Genomic DNA, 16,766 nt, shown 5'->3' with positions numbered 1-16,766 from the left:
GGCCAGTAACTTGCTGTTTTTTGCCATACTTGCGAACCAAAGGTCTATCTATTACTATATCAGAGAAGTACTATTAAGTTATGATATAAAAATTAAAATATTTCTCAACAAATCATTTTAATCAAAGAATTTAACATGGCACACGTCAGTTCTGATTAGTGATTTTTGAAGATATCTATCTTCTGTGTTCTTGTAAATTTTCTGTAAAGTCTGTATGTAGTACTGTAGATCTGTGTACTGTAGATACAATAACTAAAACATTGTCAGAATAACAAACATAAGAATGCGCAATTTTGTCTTTGTGTTAACAATTCAAACACTAAATAAACTGAAACCAGTATTTTTGTTCATAAACAAACACATTTGAAGTACGAAACGTTGAAAAAATAATCTCATGACATAATTTGGTATTCAAATTGTTGAGCAAACAACGAGATTTTTGTATAGTAAACAAAAGCGAAACTGATTTTTGTCATTTAAGAATTTAATAAGACGAATTATAAATGCAGATAAACTCAGGCACTTGGGAATGATATCACAGCCTCGCTTTGTGTGAGAAACGCTTCCAAAACCTGTGCTATTTCGCATTAATTTGGTAATTTGGTTTTTGGATTTTGGTTTTTGGTTTTTGTTTGATACAAAAATTTAATATAATTCAAAATTTATATTTATTCATGATTTTTATTTTCTCTACTTAACACAAAGATGCATGATTTAAATGTTTTTTTTTATTTTTTTTTTTTTCGATATTGTTAGTCTTGAATGCTTTTGTGCTCTGCACAACCACTCTGAAGAATTTATTAGCGATCATAAATATACTGAAATATTTTTATTAGTGAAAAACATCTCTAATTAATGCATGTTAAGAAATATTTTTAGTTTTTAGTTTTCAGTTTTTAATTTTTAAGTTTTTTGTTTCGAGTTTTGTGCTAAAAACTGAAGAAAATAAGAAAAAGTGTTAATTTTTAGTTTGTTTCGCAATCTGCCTTTTCGTTCGTTAGTAGAAGTTGAACTTTTATGCTAAAAACTAAAGAAACTGACGTCAGTTTCTATTTTAAAAAATGCTTAAATTTTTTTTATTTTAACACTTTACTATAATACAAGTATATTTTTATGTTCAACAAATATTTAGTTGATAACATAAATTTATAAAAAACGTTGATATGATTTATTAAATTAATAAATAACTCCAGCTTAATCCATTTTTCGGCAAATCACAAATGCAGTAATTGACCATTAATTACAAGATATTCGACATCTTACATCTTCTTCTTCTTCTTCTTCTTACTTGGCACTACAGTCCAGTGTGAACCTTGACCTAACAGAGCATTGCGTAGCGGTACAATTTTTCCGACGCAAATTTGCTGACCTTGCGATCAACCGCCAACCTGGAGGGCCAGAACACCTTATTTGCTCAGATAGGAGTTAGAATTGGTGTTAAGCAGTTAGAGAATTTCTGCACAACTATGTGTTTAGACATCTTATATATTAGACAAATATACTCCGAGAATCACATTTTAAAAAGTAAAAGAAAACTTTTTTTTTGTAATATACTTTGGCCCTACTTGTGAATTTTCTGTGTTTCTTTTGAACTGAAAAAAAAGCTTAAATAAATTTTAAGAAGAAACTACAAATCTTGAAAAACGTTTTCAAATTATTTTTAAAAGTCATATTCAGAATTGTAATAAGAATATTTGGAAATAATTTTTTAAAAAATATATTTTAAATCTTAAAGATCAGTTTTAATTGGCTTCTTCAAAAAGCAGGCATAAAAACTACACCACTAGCACAACTGATGATTAGCTACAAACATACTTCAGATTTTAATACCTTTTATATATTTAAAAAAAGAGAGCATAGATGATGACTAACACTAGAGAGGTCACCCTTACAGAACAACATCAGGAAAACAATGGTAACAGAGCTGGCTGATTTCTACCCAATATCAATATTTTATGTATTTATAAGTATTCTTAGCATTTATGTGCTATGACTAGAAATCTATTTTGTATAGAAAATGCAGAACGTTTTAATTCAAAAATTTAATTTTTAATTAAATTATATGTCTCGTATCTATCAACAGTGAATTTTTAAAATAATTATTAAACCAATTGCCTATATATAATCTTTGGACTATTAGTTTGAAACAATTTTTTACGATAATATTTAAATTTTTGTTGTCTTTTCATTTCTATTCGAACCCTTCCAACTTTTAAATAGTTTCTTTACGTCATTAGGCGTGATACTTTGGACAAGAAAAAATTAACATTAAAAAAATCAAATTTTTCTTTTTTTAAAAAGATACTTTTATCAAAATATTTCTCAAAAAAAAATAATTTACTTAAAATATGATTAAGTATTTTTTAATTTGCTCGTTACTTGTAGTTCAGAATAAATACTTCTTGATTACTTGACATAAAATTTTGTTTATTTATAGTGAATTTGAATAATCAAAGTAGTATTACTTATTAAAATTTTGTATCTGTGCCAATTTCAGTGCCACACACAAAATATGCCGTGAATAGATAATGTATCTAAATTATTTTATAAACTAAATGTATCTAAATTTGTGTAAAACTAACAAATATGCATATTTTCTTCACTTCCGCTTAAATAACTTTAAGTTTATTTAAGCAGAAGAATTAAAGAGACATTAACGCCTTTTCCACATCTTGGTCATTAAGCAGAACCAAAAACATAGAACATGTTTTTGGCAGAACACACTTAACATAGAGAATGAGGGAGAGAACGATCTATTCTCTAGAATTTTCGTACTTTTCATTCAAATTAAACTGTGCAATTCTGTGTTCTGTGTTCTGTGTTGTATTGTTTAATGTGAAAACAAAAACAAAACGTAAAATTTAATTCATTCAGAAAATTGTTAAGCACATTAGCGAGTATGAGTCGTGCATATTTTCCGCGGAAAAGCATCTGAGTCATGCCAAGTGCTCGTCATAAAATCTGCTGCTGCTGCTGCGGCTGCTGCTGTTATCAGCGTCGTTGTCTCTGGCGGATGCAACTGCTATTGAATCTATTAAATGTTGTTGTCGTTCTTATGTTCTTATGGTTGACATTACTCTTACCAGACGTTGTATAGAGCGCCCACACACCCAATTCGGTAAATTCAAGAGTCTTGATGCTGCATTTCAGAGTCTCATCAGAGCGAGCGTCTGTCTGTCTTTGCAGCCTTTAAATGCAGTCATAATTAATGTGTGGGAAAATGTTTTATTTTATGCTTACCGCTCAAATTTAATTAAGTGAAATGAAACATTGAATTTGCTGTTTCTGGCATCGTCTAAATAATTCAATTGTCATGTTGCGAGTATTTTTTCCATCTCAAACAGCAACTGTTGCTGTTGCACTGCTTAATTTGGATATTTTGTAGCGTTTTTGTTGGCATTCACTTGATATTTGCTGTTTTGCAGTAAATTTACAAATTCACAAATTTACTAATTTTACATGAAAATGAGCAAAATTGAACAAAACGATTTGAATAAATTTGTTTAAGCAGTAAACAATACAACAAATCAGCTGTCAGCTGTCATTTTTAACATAAACGAGCGTATTTATTACAAAATTGCTTAATTTCTGTTTATTAGTAAAAGGCTGCGTTCACAATGACATTAGATGATTAATATTTTCAAATTGTTTTAAATACGAGTAAATAACGATTTCCAGAAATTTTTGTTTACTCAGATAATTCGTCATACCCGTACATGTGAATAACGTAATTTTTAATTAAGTATTGATAACAGACACGCTTGTGTTGTGTTTTCGCAATTGTTCAACAGAAACGTTCAAATCTTCTATAAAAATGAACAATTTTTATAAAATCACAGATAAATATTATTGTACATAAGCAATTGGAAATTATTTGCTGTAATTGAAGTTCAGTTTACTTCATATTTTGTATATTATAACCGCCTTTCTGAGTCTAATGAAAGATACTTAAGTTCTTTCCTGTTATTATCTGCCAGTGATCTATAAGAATGGTAAATGAGTATTTTCCACCTACTGAAGAAATTCAAATAGTTCGCAATACAAGTATATTTCACATCATAAGACGGCGTTTCCATCTATTAGTGCTTATGACTGAGTTTCTTTTGTATAGATACTTTTCCAAAATGGCAACATATGCATCGGACCGATAGTATTCACAAAAGCTCTTGGATCATACCATCTTAATATATAATAGTTATATATAAAAAGCTGAAAACCCCAGCTTACTGCTCTCACCAAATGACTAAGTAAGCAATATGGGCAATATAACGGAAACTATGGTGCAATGCAAATAGACTATCCAAAATGTGATCCGAAGTGCCGATGTGACTATCTGCAGTAAGACATCGTTCAAATTCTTGATAACTGCCCAATACATTCTCACAGGAGCATGATTGCCGATCAGTATGCTAAGATGCAGTATTCTAGTGAATTAGATTAGATTCTAGATATTTTTACATTTTGTGTTTAATATATAATATTAAATATACGTATAATATATAATATTAAATTTAATATGTATATACTTTTTCATATGATATATAAATAAAAAATAAACACAGTCAAATAATATATACGGTTAAAGGTTCAACTGCTAGAGAGATTTATTTATTGAAAGATTTCAGAAACGTCAGTAGATTGAAATATAGTTAAAGCTTTAATTATTTTTCTTATACAATTTAAATACATAATTTATTGAATACTAATTCTTGTCATTGATGGCGTTAGCAATGATGCAAAAAAAAATTAATGCTACTTTAAATATTAAATAATCCAAAATAAATATAGTATTATTTTTTCATACATTAAAAACCTGTATCTCTATACTATATATTCTTGAATATACTATAAGAATGGTAATAGTGAGAAAGCTCTATTAATCATGTAAGAGTTGATCAAACTGCTGTTTCGATCACCGTCAGTGATGATGGAAGTAGTGATCTTTGAAATAATCTGTTGGTTGAATTGTGCGTATATAATTTTTGGACTGCAAGTATTCGAACATTGAACCAACTCATGTTTAAACCATGACTATTTACCTAATATTACCACTCTCGTTTAATTCCAAATTAATTTCTTGTATGGGATATGAAACTTTTAATTACACATTCGATAAGTAAAAATAGATCATATAGTAACTATGGTAAGAAACTAATCAATTAAGTTAGTTATTTGAGGTTTTTGTGAAAAGAATTTCAAATTGGTTAGTTAACAACTAAATTCAAACTTTCTTTTGATAAGACTAGCAATTTCCTCACAGATGTAATATGGACTTTCAAATGTGATCTTACAGTCAAAATAGCCGTTTAGTTATATACAAAATAGATGTACTCAGGGGTGCTACCGTGGAAGAAGGGCTATTTTAAATATTTGTTAAAGATTGTCAATAAAGTCAGTATTTATAACAAAACAATATTTCAATACATTTTAAAAGGAATTTTGCTACATCAATTATTCGAAACTTGTCTGAACTTATCTTGTCTAAATCTATATTTGTTCTACACATTCATAAATAATCTTACAAAGATAAAAAATGGAATATTTTTTAATGGATAATATTTATCGCAGTTGTAGTTGTGTCACTACCGAATGTGCCTAATGAGTATTTCAAAATGTTGCAGTGATATTAATGCAGTAACACATCAGAAGCAGCTGTTACGAATGCTCACTGGATTCCGAAGTAATGTAATATATTTAAAATGTTGCAAATATGATTTAAAATTGAAATTTTATAAAAAAAGATTGAAATAAATTAAATAAACGTCACTACTGGAAATTCTATATTGCCAAGCAACTATTACTTTGAGTATTTTTTAAAATAACATTAACATAGTACATCACTAATATATTTAATAAAAGTAATAACATACATTCAAATGTTGAGATTTATTTATAATTAAACTTTTAATACAAAAGAATGAGATTATATTAATGAAACCAAGGGTTTTCAGGCTTAAGTTTTAGCGGTTAGGAAGGCATATCGGCTAACTGAAAGTCACATCAAGAACTGTTGTAGTGTTGCCGTTTTTGTTAAAAGCCAAACGGCAATTAAAACTCTTCAATCCTTTATAATTAAATCAAAGTTAGTTAAAGAATGTAGAAGGACAGAGTAACTACCCGGTTAAAATGGCCTCATATAACAAGAGGATCTTGGGAACTTATTTACAGAGACCGTGTGAATACCGAAAGGCCTACTACAGTCAGCCAAGCAGTAATTAAATCAATTCTTCATAAATAAAATAAAACTAGTTAAAGAATGAAGAAAAGTGAAGTAAGTTTCCGATAAATATGGCCCTCATATAACAAAACTAGATTCTGGGAACATATTAAAAGGACTTGTGTGTTTGCTTTGTCTCTCTCTTTTTATACTCATTGCAGAAGTTGTGAAAACTGACCTGGTACAGAAACTATTTAGTATATTATCTTGTGAACGGGTGTTACTGACCTTTAGAAGAAATAAGTTATTAGATAATAACTTTTTTGATAGCTTGTCGGATTTTTCCTCGGTAAGGACAGAATATCTATTAAATTATCTGAACTCGACGGGAAAATTTCAGTTTGTCGTTTTATATCTTGAGATTTTTAGTACTGTAGAAAAACGGCGAAAAATCGCTAAATCAAGTCAGTGGAAAATTATCTGCTGATCTACTACTACAATCGCACAACCAACCAATCATTACATGATTGTCGATATTTTCGACTGTTATCATCAATATTCTATAAAAATTTAAATTGATTTAAATAAATCATAATTTTAAATAGTTATTGTGAGACTCTTATCTATGTTAATATACTTTGGCCTATGGTAGTATAATATATTTAATGTACCTAAATCGAATATATTAGCGCCTTTTGTTATTATATCTTTGAACTGACTTCCATCACAGATAATTACGATTTTCAAAAGGCTAGAATTATTTGATTTTAGGAAAACACTTTATTTAATATTGGTTTTATTATTACTCATCTTTAAAAATATGAAAATCTTGTCTGCCTTTGATATTTAAAATTTTGAAACTAAGTCTTTTCCATATCAATACTTACTTTTTGTTCGTGGATATCAAAAAGTGTTTTTCCGTGTTTACAACTTCCATTTAAAGAAATCTTGCCAATATCAGATCAATAAATAAATTGCGAAAACCTTTCAAATTTCTTTAAAGATGAATATATAAACGTTTATGTGATTTTATTTGCGAAAACTGACGGTGCAAAATCAGTGTTGCTCATACGCTAAAGTGGTGGAAATTGTTTTCTATTGTGTCCATTAGCCGCAAATTTGTTGAAGCGTTATCCATTCAAATAAGCAATCTAACCGCTAATAGATGCCGAACTCAAAACTGCAATTTATCAAATTGCAATAAAATATTTTTGCCTCAAATGGATTGCTTGGCCCACAACAAACTGCAGTGAATATGCAGAAAATCCGCTGACGCACTCTGCATGCACCGACAGATTGTTGCACAAATTCGCAATGAATTGCAAAAATCGAAAAATTAAACGATGTAAATGATGAGATATCACTTTTCCCCAAACAAGTTCTATATAAATTTATTTTGCTATTTTAGAACTCAAGTTAAACAAATATCATATCAAATAGCTAAATTCGTAATACTCGAATTTAAATATGAAATTTATTACAAAATGAGAATAATTTGTGGAATCCTTAAACTTAGGAACTCGTAAATTGTTTTGGTGTTTTAAATATTTAAAAGGAGAACAAAGGTAACATTTCTGAATAAATCGGCCAATACAACATCAAAGCAAGGACAAAAGAAGTTCACATTTTATTGCTAACAGAAGTTTTGTGGCATTTTTGGAATTTTGAATTTTCTTGTTTTTTATAATTTTTCCACTTTATTTAGTTTATATTTTCAGTATGGCAACAGCGTTCAACTTTCATTTTAACAAGTCCTTGCCATGTTTTATCCTTTTGTGTTATTCTTTGTTTTATTTTTTTTGTTTTTTTTTTGTTGATTTGTTTGGCTTTGTTTTATTTAATTTTATTTTTGTTTATGTATTTGCACTTTGCACCCTATACCTTTCAGTACCCTAGGCAATGAGGCAATGAGGCATACTTTCAGGCGTCTTCGTGTCGCGCCTATATGACGTCCATAGAACAAAGTAATAAGTGCATGTGAGGCAAGTATGCACGATATTCCATGAATGAACAAAAATAATGCCGACACGAAATTCAAGCCATAAACTTTGAAAAGTGCTAACCGTGTAAGCGCTGCAACTGGCGTTTCCTGATAGCAACGAAACAAAAACCGCAATTCACTTTACTTACCGCTCAGCAAGCACGAGTCGCTCGCTTTAAGGTTGCGTGTTAGTAATCTCAATAAAATATATTATATATTATTAAATTTAGTCTTTGTGAGTAGAGTTTCGAGGGTAAAACGAATTAGCCAATTTTAGCGACTTTTGCGGAGTTTCGCTTGCATCTGCATGTACGCCTGTCTCACGAAATGACTCACAAATGTAACAGAAATGGCATAAACGGCATAAATGTACAAGAAAATGTATTGCAATATTTAAATCATATTGAAATGTATTCTAACAATACAAAGCACGAGTGAAATGGAATACTTTCGGAATAAATTGAACCAGAATGTCAGAATGTTTTGGGTTTTTCACTATTTTTCTAGAGTAAATTGAATAAATGCATATGCGTATAAATTAAAGTTTAATAAACAGAAATGCTTCTGACACATGCTCGCATATGCATTATGCATTTAGCATTTATTAAACTACATATGCAGATTTCCCAACAAGACAAAAATATGAAGGATAACAAAAAGTATTTCACTACAATGTATTCAAAGAACATATGGCGTAGGTTATGGTTATGGCGTTACGACGTTATGGCGTTACGGCCAAGTAAACAAAAGATAACTAGAAAGCATTGCATACATGTAGGCGTTAGCAAAATACAGATTTCGTATAAAAAACAATGCAGAACAGAGCGAAGCAAAACAAAACACCATTTTGTGTGAAATGCACTGTCACACGTACACATATACACACTGGCGAACAGACGAACAGACCAGTGGAACAGAACCTAAAGCCTTTAAGTTCGCTTTCACATTCTGAACTTTTCCTGCTTTGTGCCATTACAAGGCAATGAACTTTAGGAAACGCGTTGTCTTACTGCTGCTGCAGTCAACACCACTGCCGCGGTCGCGGTTGTTGCCGTCACTGTCGCTTCTAGTTTTGTTCATATTTCACTGTTTCTGGGTTGTGAGTCACGTGAATCGTTGTCTTTGCGTGAAACGTGGTAGTGACAACAAAACCACATGGCAAATAGGGGTGCAGCAGTTAACATTTTCATTCTACGAACAAGGCGTGTGTCAGCTTTGTGTTGCCTTTGTTGCTTTTGTTGTTATTGTTGTGGTTATTGTTATAAATCCCTTAACCGACCTATGCTGTCACAATAACAAATGTGGTTTCATATATTTTAAACTCTTTAAAATACTTTTTCCGTTTATAAGCTGCTTTTCACTTTGTACTTTCGCAAATACTAGCTTAAATTTTCGAATAAATATCTTTAATGGGCGAAATGGAAAACGATTTTAATTGAGAAACTCAACCTAAACTTACTTACTTAGTTGAACATTACAGACGTGATTCATCTTTATCCCCGTCCAATAATCTTCGATCTGTGACTTACTGTTGACAGTATGGTAGTACCGAGTGCTTTTATATCATTGGTCACCTGTCGTTACTCCGAAAATACTGACGTCATCAACAACGTTTTCCACCAGAAGGTGTAGAATTAAAAGTACCTTCTAATATTTATAATATTTATGCCTTCAGCTATATCAATATAACAGTGTAGCTTATACAAATTATTGTTATAATTCGATTCGGTAAGAGATCATAGATCTTCCCAAGGATTTTTCTCTGGAATGCTCCCCACGTTTTGTCATCCCGACTTAAATATTAAGAATTCTAAAGTGATAGTTTAAGATAAGCTTGTGATCACATCAAAAACTTTATAAATACGACTATTTTCAGAAAATAATTAACTCGAAACGCACCCGTTTTATATATAAAGAAATACATAGTGCCAATATTGTATTGTTTAATAAAGATATTGTATGTAAAAGTGTATGGAGAAAAAATGCGATCATATTAAATCATTGGGGAGAGATACAAAAGATTGTATTGTTCTACAATATCTCAGACCCATGCTCATATGAAATCCAAAACAACAACCAAAACAACATATTTTTTTTATAGTTATTAATCAGTTTGTTAGTTATACAAGAACGTAAAGTAACAACTTGGCGGAACCCAAAACTTTTGGCAACAATTATAGAACATCTCCAGAGTGTTTTTTGGAGTGTTTGACGGTACGTATAATAGGTATTTCAAAATTGTTGCAATGTTTTCATGTGAAATTTAAATAAGTTTTCAAAAACTCTTCCTTCAATGTATCTACATGTGTCCTCTGTATTCAGATATTTCAAAACAGTGCATTGTTACATGTTATATGCTATATACTTCTTTCTAATTATGTAATTCAAATACAAATCTGAGTGATAGACGATTAAAATTTACTAGAATAAAAAAAATGGTAAAATCACGCAAATCACATAAGATGTTTGACAAAATATTTTCGGGATCAGGATCAGAAATGAAAATGAAATCTCTTTAAAACTGAATAAAATTAATTTGATTTCAAAAGTTTTACTAAAGAAGTACTAATGGCAATCATATAAAATTAACGTTTAAATTAAAAATCTAGAATATACTAAAGCCCTGAGCTCAACATATGAAGGTGAATAAGTAAATTTGGCAAGACTTGAAGCTCTCAGAGAGAATGTATTTCTAAAGCGAGATAGTCCGATCAAATTTGGAGTATCATATTCTTACATCTGATAAATCTGAAAAATCATAGCATAAACCTCTGGTAACAGAAAAAAGATGAATAGTAACAAGGAAAAAAATAATATGAATAGAGGTATAATAATAGAACCACCAAGACAAAATGAAGACAAATACAAAGTGTGAAGTCTATTTCGTAATTCAGAAAACTTAACAGACATGACAAGAATATTTTATGACCTACTGAAACAGATCTGAATTATAACATAGTGGTCCTTGAGGTGTTGAATGGTTTTTAGTAAAAATTGATATTAATTTTCGAAGGAACGAAGCGATAAATAATTATAATTTCTTTGTATGTGATTGCCTACTCCAGATCAACATTTAGTGGATTATTCAGTAGAGAAGCGAAAAAGCTGTCAAAATTTAACTTATAATTTGAATTTATATTAAAATTGTAAGTTGACAGTTGATGATCTGTAATGGGGAGTTCATGTTTGCTTCAGAACTAATGAAATTAAGAGCAATTTTTGTTGGGGAATTTGAAAACTAAATTTAATATTAAGATCTTTAATAATGGGATATACTATTGTCGGTTTATCCATGCTTGAAAATTATTATACTAAAATTGCTGCAATATTAATATATATATAAAATCCTATTGATGATATTATTATTACGTATTCAGTATTTACTTTTATTAATAAAATTTTCTTTTCAGTAAAAATTTAAAAGCATATTGTCTATGGGAATTGTATGTGTCACTCACTTATGAGAGCTAACAAGGATCTGCGAACTGAAATTGCTAATATGAGTAGCATTGGCCATGCAGAAAGTGGCGGAAACGAAAGGGTCACTACTTTCTTAGTTTATACGCAATTTTGTTTTTATTTATTTTTGAACAAATTGTGCAGTGTTGCGTGAAGCAAACTTTTTAATCAAATTTTTTAACAAAAGGTATTTCGCAAATACTATTTTCTTTACTTAAGTTAACTAAATATACGATGCCATAAAAGGGAGATTTGAGGACATGTGCAGTGTGGAAATGTGTGGAAGTGTGTTTCTGAAATTCCAAGAAGTTTTCTTTCAAGTGAAGCAACAGAGAATTTGTCGTCGGTACTTCAAATAAATCACAAATGCAACTTTTATTACGAATACAAATCCCTTTTGTTGCCACTGGTGTTCGCAGTGCCTTGCGAGGACGAAACTTTAGAGCCGCAGCAATACAAAAACTCCACGTATGAGGAGAGGTGGAAGTAGAAGGAGAAGGCGCAGCCGAAGTACACGTAGAATATAAGAAGCAAAATGGGCAACACATCGTATTAGGCTTGTTGTGTGATGCGTCAGATTGCGACAACATACACGCATCTCCTCCCGAAGGATTCGTATTCGTATAAGCAACAAAACATAATAAAAGTGCCTCTGCACATTTCAGTCAATTCTAATGTGAAAGTACATTAAGGAGCGCCTGTATTACCCTCCATCACTTGCCACTTGCCACTTACCACTTACCATTTACCACTTTAATTTCCATTTTAGGCATGTAATCGACTCTTTGCCTGTAGTTGTGTTGTGTTGAGTATTTTCATTCACGAACACAGCCACAGCCACACACACTCAAAGTCAAGTGAAAATAGTAAAATAACATTAAAAGTGACTTAAAAAAGAAGGAGAATATAGCGAATTTCCGCAGAACAAAAAAAAGCAAAAGCAAAAGAAAAAAACACAAAACACAGAAAACACAGAAAACGACAAAAGCGCAAGAGGAAAAAGGGTGTATAAACTTTTATGACTTGAATTTACCTCTCATATGCTTTATCTCAAGTAAAAACGAAAAAAACGTATTTTTTGCATTTGTTTTATGTTCCGAACAAGATTCGAGTGGAAGGGGCAAATTGCCTAAGCACTGAACATGCTATTGATTGAGTGTTCAGTGCCGCTGCTCCTCCTGCTCTGCCAAGGTAACTACCTCATATAGAACAACAGATAGTCGTAAAGCAGCAAATACTAACGAATGCGTGAAATGACTGCGGCATATTGAAATTTTTATAACCCAGTGCACTGCTACCACTTTTCCGATTTTCTGATACGTTGCCCCGTGCACGTGTGTTCGCGCCCAAATTTATTCCTGCTTTCTTATTATACTAAGCAGGATGAAGGTGCGGAGACGAATGATGAAGGTGTGTGGGTGTGTGGGTGCGTAAAGCAACCACAGTAAATTTTCATTTATTTAGTGTAATTAGAAAATTAATACATTTTATATTCTGTTTCACATCCTTACTTGTGTTTATTGCTTTTGTACTTGTATATGCTAATGCGACGGGGGTAGGCTTAATGTTTAAGTAAACGATTTATAACGCTATCCTTTGCTTTTCATTATAATTTTTCGGGTTCTTAATAAACAGACAAAAAATTCAATTAAATGGAACCAACTGAAATTAGCTAACTTGGAAATAAAATAAAAACAAAAATCTGAATTTTATATTTTCATAATAATTATGCCTTTTACTGTATATAGGTGCGAAGGGGAAAATATTATAATTTTCGGGTACAGTTAAAAAAGTGTGACGTCAATTTCAAGAAATTTTTTAACGTTAGAACAAAAAATTAAAATAAAACGATATATATTACATACATATTTATGAAAATTTTAATTGACAAAAATAAAAAAAATGTAAAGAACAATATTACTAAATTTTTTTAAAAAAACATTATTGTATTAACATGGTGTTAAAATTTTATAGAACCCTGATGATGATGACTATAGATTATAGTCGAAATATCAGTTAAAATAAGATCTTTTAAAACCAAATAAAAATATTTTTTAAAAAGTTTATTATAAAACAAAATTATTTTTATTATTATATCCCAGGTATAGTAAAACAATGTTTAACTTACCAAATACTAGATTTGTAGTAGCTTATAGTTACTGTTATAAAAAGGAAATGAATGGATGTATTTAATAGAAATGAAACTTTAATGTATTTAATTCTCAATATGTCTATACATTTCTTAAAAATTTTCTTAACAGTCTACACAATTTATGGAAAAGACAGAAGATAAGAACATAAACAATATTAATGATCTCTCTGTCTCTCTCTCTAAAGAAACTAAAAAATTTCAGTTATATTAGTCTATTTTGTTTCAAGTACTCACTATTTGTGTTCGGCTCACACAGATTAGTCAACTAACTGACTGTTTTGGTCTTATTCTGGTCTTAAGAAAACAAAACAGATGTGGCAGGGTTGCATACTCTCGTCTTAGTTATTCAAGCTATTTTTCGAGAAGATCATAACCATATAATAAAAATCTAATTTAGCAGTGTGTGAACGGTATAACATATGCAAATGACGCCACTTCTGTGGTCGACAATCTAGAAGTCCTACGAGATCCAGTAAGCAACGTTAATTTATCTGAAGAAAACTTTATACAGCGAATTAATGTGAAAAAATAAGTATATGATTGTAATTAAACAAACTTTTTATAGTAACAGAAATTTATTATTTATTAAAGATTGCAAGGGAAATGTATATATTAAATATAAATTAATATTTTAATATATTTTCTATAATTGTAAATATTCTTAATGTCATATCCACGAACATTTAGTATGTTCTGAAGAAATAAAATAAAGAATATTACAATTTAATTATTTTTGTGACTATACAAATAATAATTCTAAAACTTAAATTAAATTAAATTAATTTAATATTCAAATAAATGTGCATTTCAATTAATTTACCATATAAGTTTGATATATGGGATATATTATTTTACAGATTTTAAAATATAAGTCAGACATAATTTAATTAATGAATTAAAAGAATTTAAATTATAAAGGAGCAACAACAATGAAAAGAATTATAAGAAAATCAGTTTAATGTATTTAAATTTATTTTCAATTTATTATAAAACTTAATTTTATTAACAATTTCGGTATTGCAGAGAAATGAGGAGAAAGTAATCACTTCAAAATGCCAATCAATCATGTCCAGTAACGGAAATATGTACAAATATCTTTTAATTACATTTCCAGCAGATGTAAGAAATGTTGTAGATTTAATTTCTTATGTCTTTTTAAAATGTTAAGTGGCTTAACAAATACCAAATTCTGCCAATATTGCATGAGTCCATAAGTTGCTTCCATATTAACAATTTAAATTGATACATATATGCAGAAATGTATGTAATGATAGCTCTCTCAGCATATCAATGTCAAAATATATCTACAATTGGACTCAAATAATAATGTAATTTTTTTTTTCATCACAATTGATACCAAATTTTTGTCATAAAAAGTGTATTGGAACTGAAAATTGTTTCTTTTATTCTTATAAAAGTTATATAAATGTTATAAATAAGTTTACTTGAATAAATAAAATAGTTAATGAATCGATAAGTAGTTAATATGTTAAGTATATTTTAGTATATTCTATATTCTTCCTTAAGATTACATAAAATTTATTTTATGTATGTATACAAAGTAATGATTATATTTTATACTCCATAGTTCAACTTCTTATCAAATTAATGGCGTAAGTATATTAAAGACCAAATAACGATTGAGTAAACTCGCAGGATTTGTCATAAAGAAATATTGATTCATTGGTCCAAGAAACGAAATAATAGTACGGCTGCGATTGTATTTCTTATTCTGTGGATCTTGGAAAAAAAAATTTCTAATATTTCAAAAATGGTTTATTGGAATAACTTAAAAATCATCAAAAATTGCTGATAATTTTAAGTAAAACGTTATTGTAATCAAAACTTAAGTTAAATTCTTTCTCTAAGAACGATTGCAGAAAAAACTACACTATAATAAAAAAAATACTCTCCGAGAAATGTTTCGAAGTTAATAAAGTACTTTCTTCACATACATATATTATATGTGAAGTCGATTATATATAATATTATTATGTAATACCTATAATCTGTTTGATTAAATTATAATAAATTTTGTTTTTACCAAATAATAATTACTACGGTTATCTGTTATGCTATATTTCAATAGAAATTAATTTATAATTGAACAGATAATATCTGAAACTACTCGACATAAACAAACAAAGCAAAGTTGAAACTCACCAAGGACGATTATATTTACGAGAATTTGACTTTAATATGTCATCAGAGAGAGTATACATAGTTTCAGACAGAAATAAGAGCTTTATGTTTACATACCTGAACGAAAAAAAAAATAATATTAGATATCACAAAACTTATGTAAAATAAATTGTAAAACATATATCTTTAATAGAAGTTCCTTTATTCATGTCTTTTTTTTGCATTAATTTGATTTGTTTAGTCTACTCTCTTGATAATATAAACAGTAATTTTATATAAAAAACATGTGTATATTTTTATGTATGTATATAAAATCTGTGATGTTTTTTGACGTACTTAAATATTTTATTGTACGAATATTTATTGTACGAATTTTGTTCCCAAAGATGCCTACTTCCAAATAAAAATATAAAGTAAATATGTAAGGGCCAACAATTATGCTCCGAAAAGGCACTTCAATTCGACATATTCAAATATACGCAAATATTGATGAATTCTAACTTCAATAATTTTATAAAATAATGTTTTTTAATTCTGCTATTTCTAAAGAGAATCCACATCAAATTAATCTGACAGATTTAGGCAACAATTTCCATAAATCGATTCGACTCAGACCAACCACTTCAATAGCATTGATTTTAATTTTAAAACGGCAGCAGCAGAGAATAACGCGTCAAATTTGATGGAAACGGTCAATCGCTGCTTTTGATTGCAACTGTTGCTGAAGCGCGTATGATTGCGAAAAGGATTTGTTTGATAAAATATTAAATACTTGAGGCTCAATTAAAATTTTAATTGCTTCAAGTGGTATTTGAGTTTATAAACTTTTTGGGTGCTACATACCCCAAAGCATATTGGAACCTTGAAAAATTCTC

At 29.4% G+C, this 16,766-nt stretch overlaps 1 long non-coding RNA gene across 1 annotated transcript; it reads left to right on the top strand.

The window, feature by feature from the left end:
- Positions 1-11,553: 11,553 nt before the first annotated feature.
- LOC119685289 lies at positions 11,554-12,590 on the top strand. The gene is made up of 2 exons (XR_005252792.1): positions 11,554-11,784; positions 11,844-12,590. It is a non-coding gene; the product is annotated as an uncharacterized LOC119685289 (long non-coding RNA).
- The last annotated feature ends 4,176 nt before the right edge of the window (positions 12,591-16,766 follow it).

The sequence above is a fragment of the Teleopsis dalmanni genome, chromosome 2 (assembly GCF_002237135.1).
Source record: "Teleopsis dalmanni isolate 2A chromosome 2, ASM223713v2, whole genome shotgun sequence".
Classification (NCBI taxonomy): Eukaryota; Metazoa; Arthropoda; class Insecta; order Diptera; family Diopsidae; genus Teleopsis; species Teleopsis dalmanni.
This window is presented reverse-complemented; position numbering and strand designations above follow the sequence as displayed.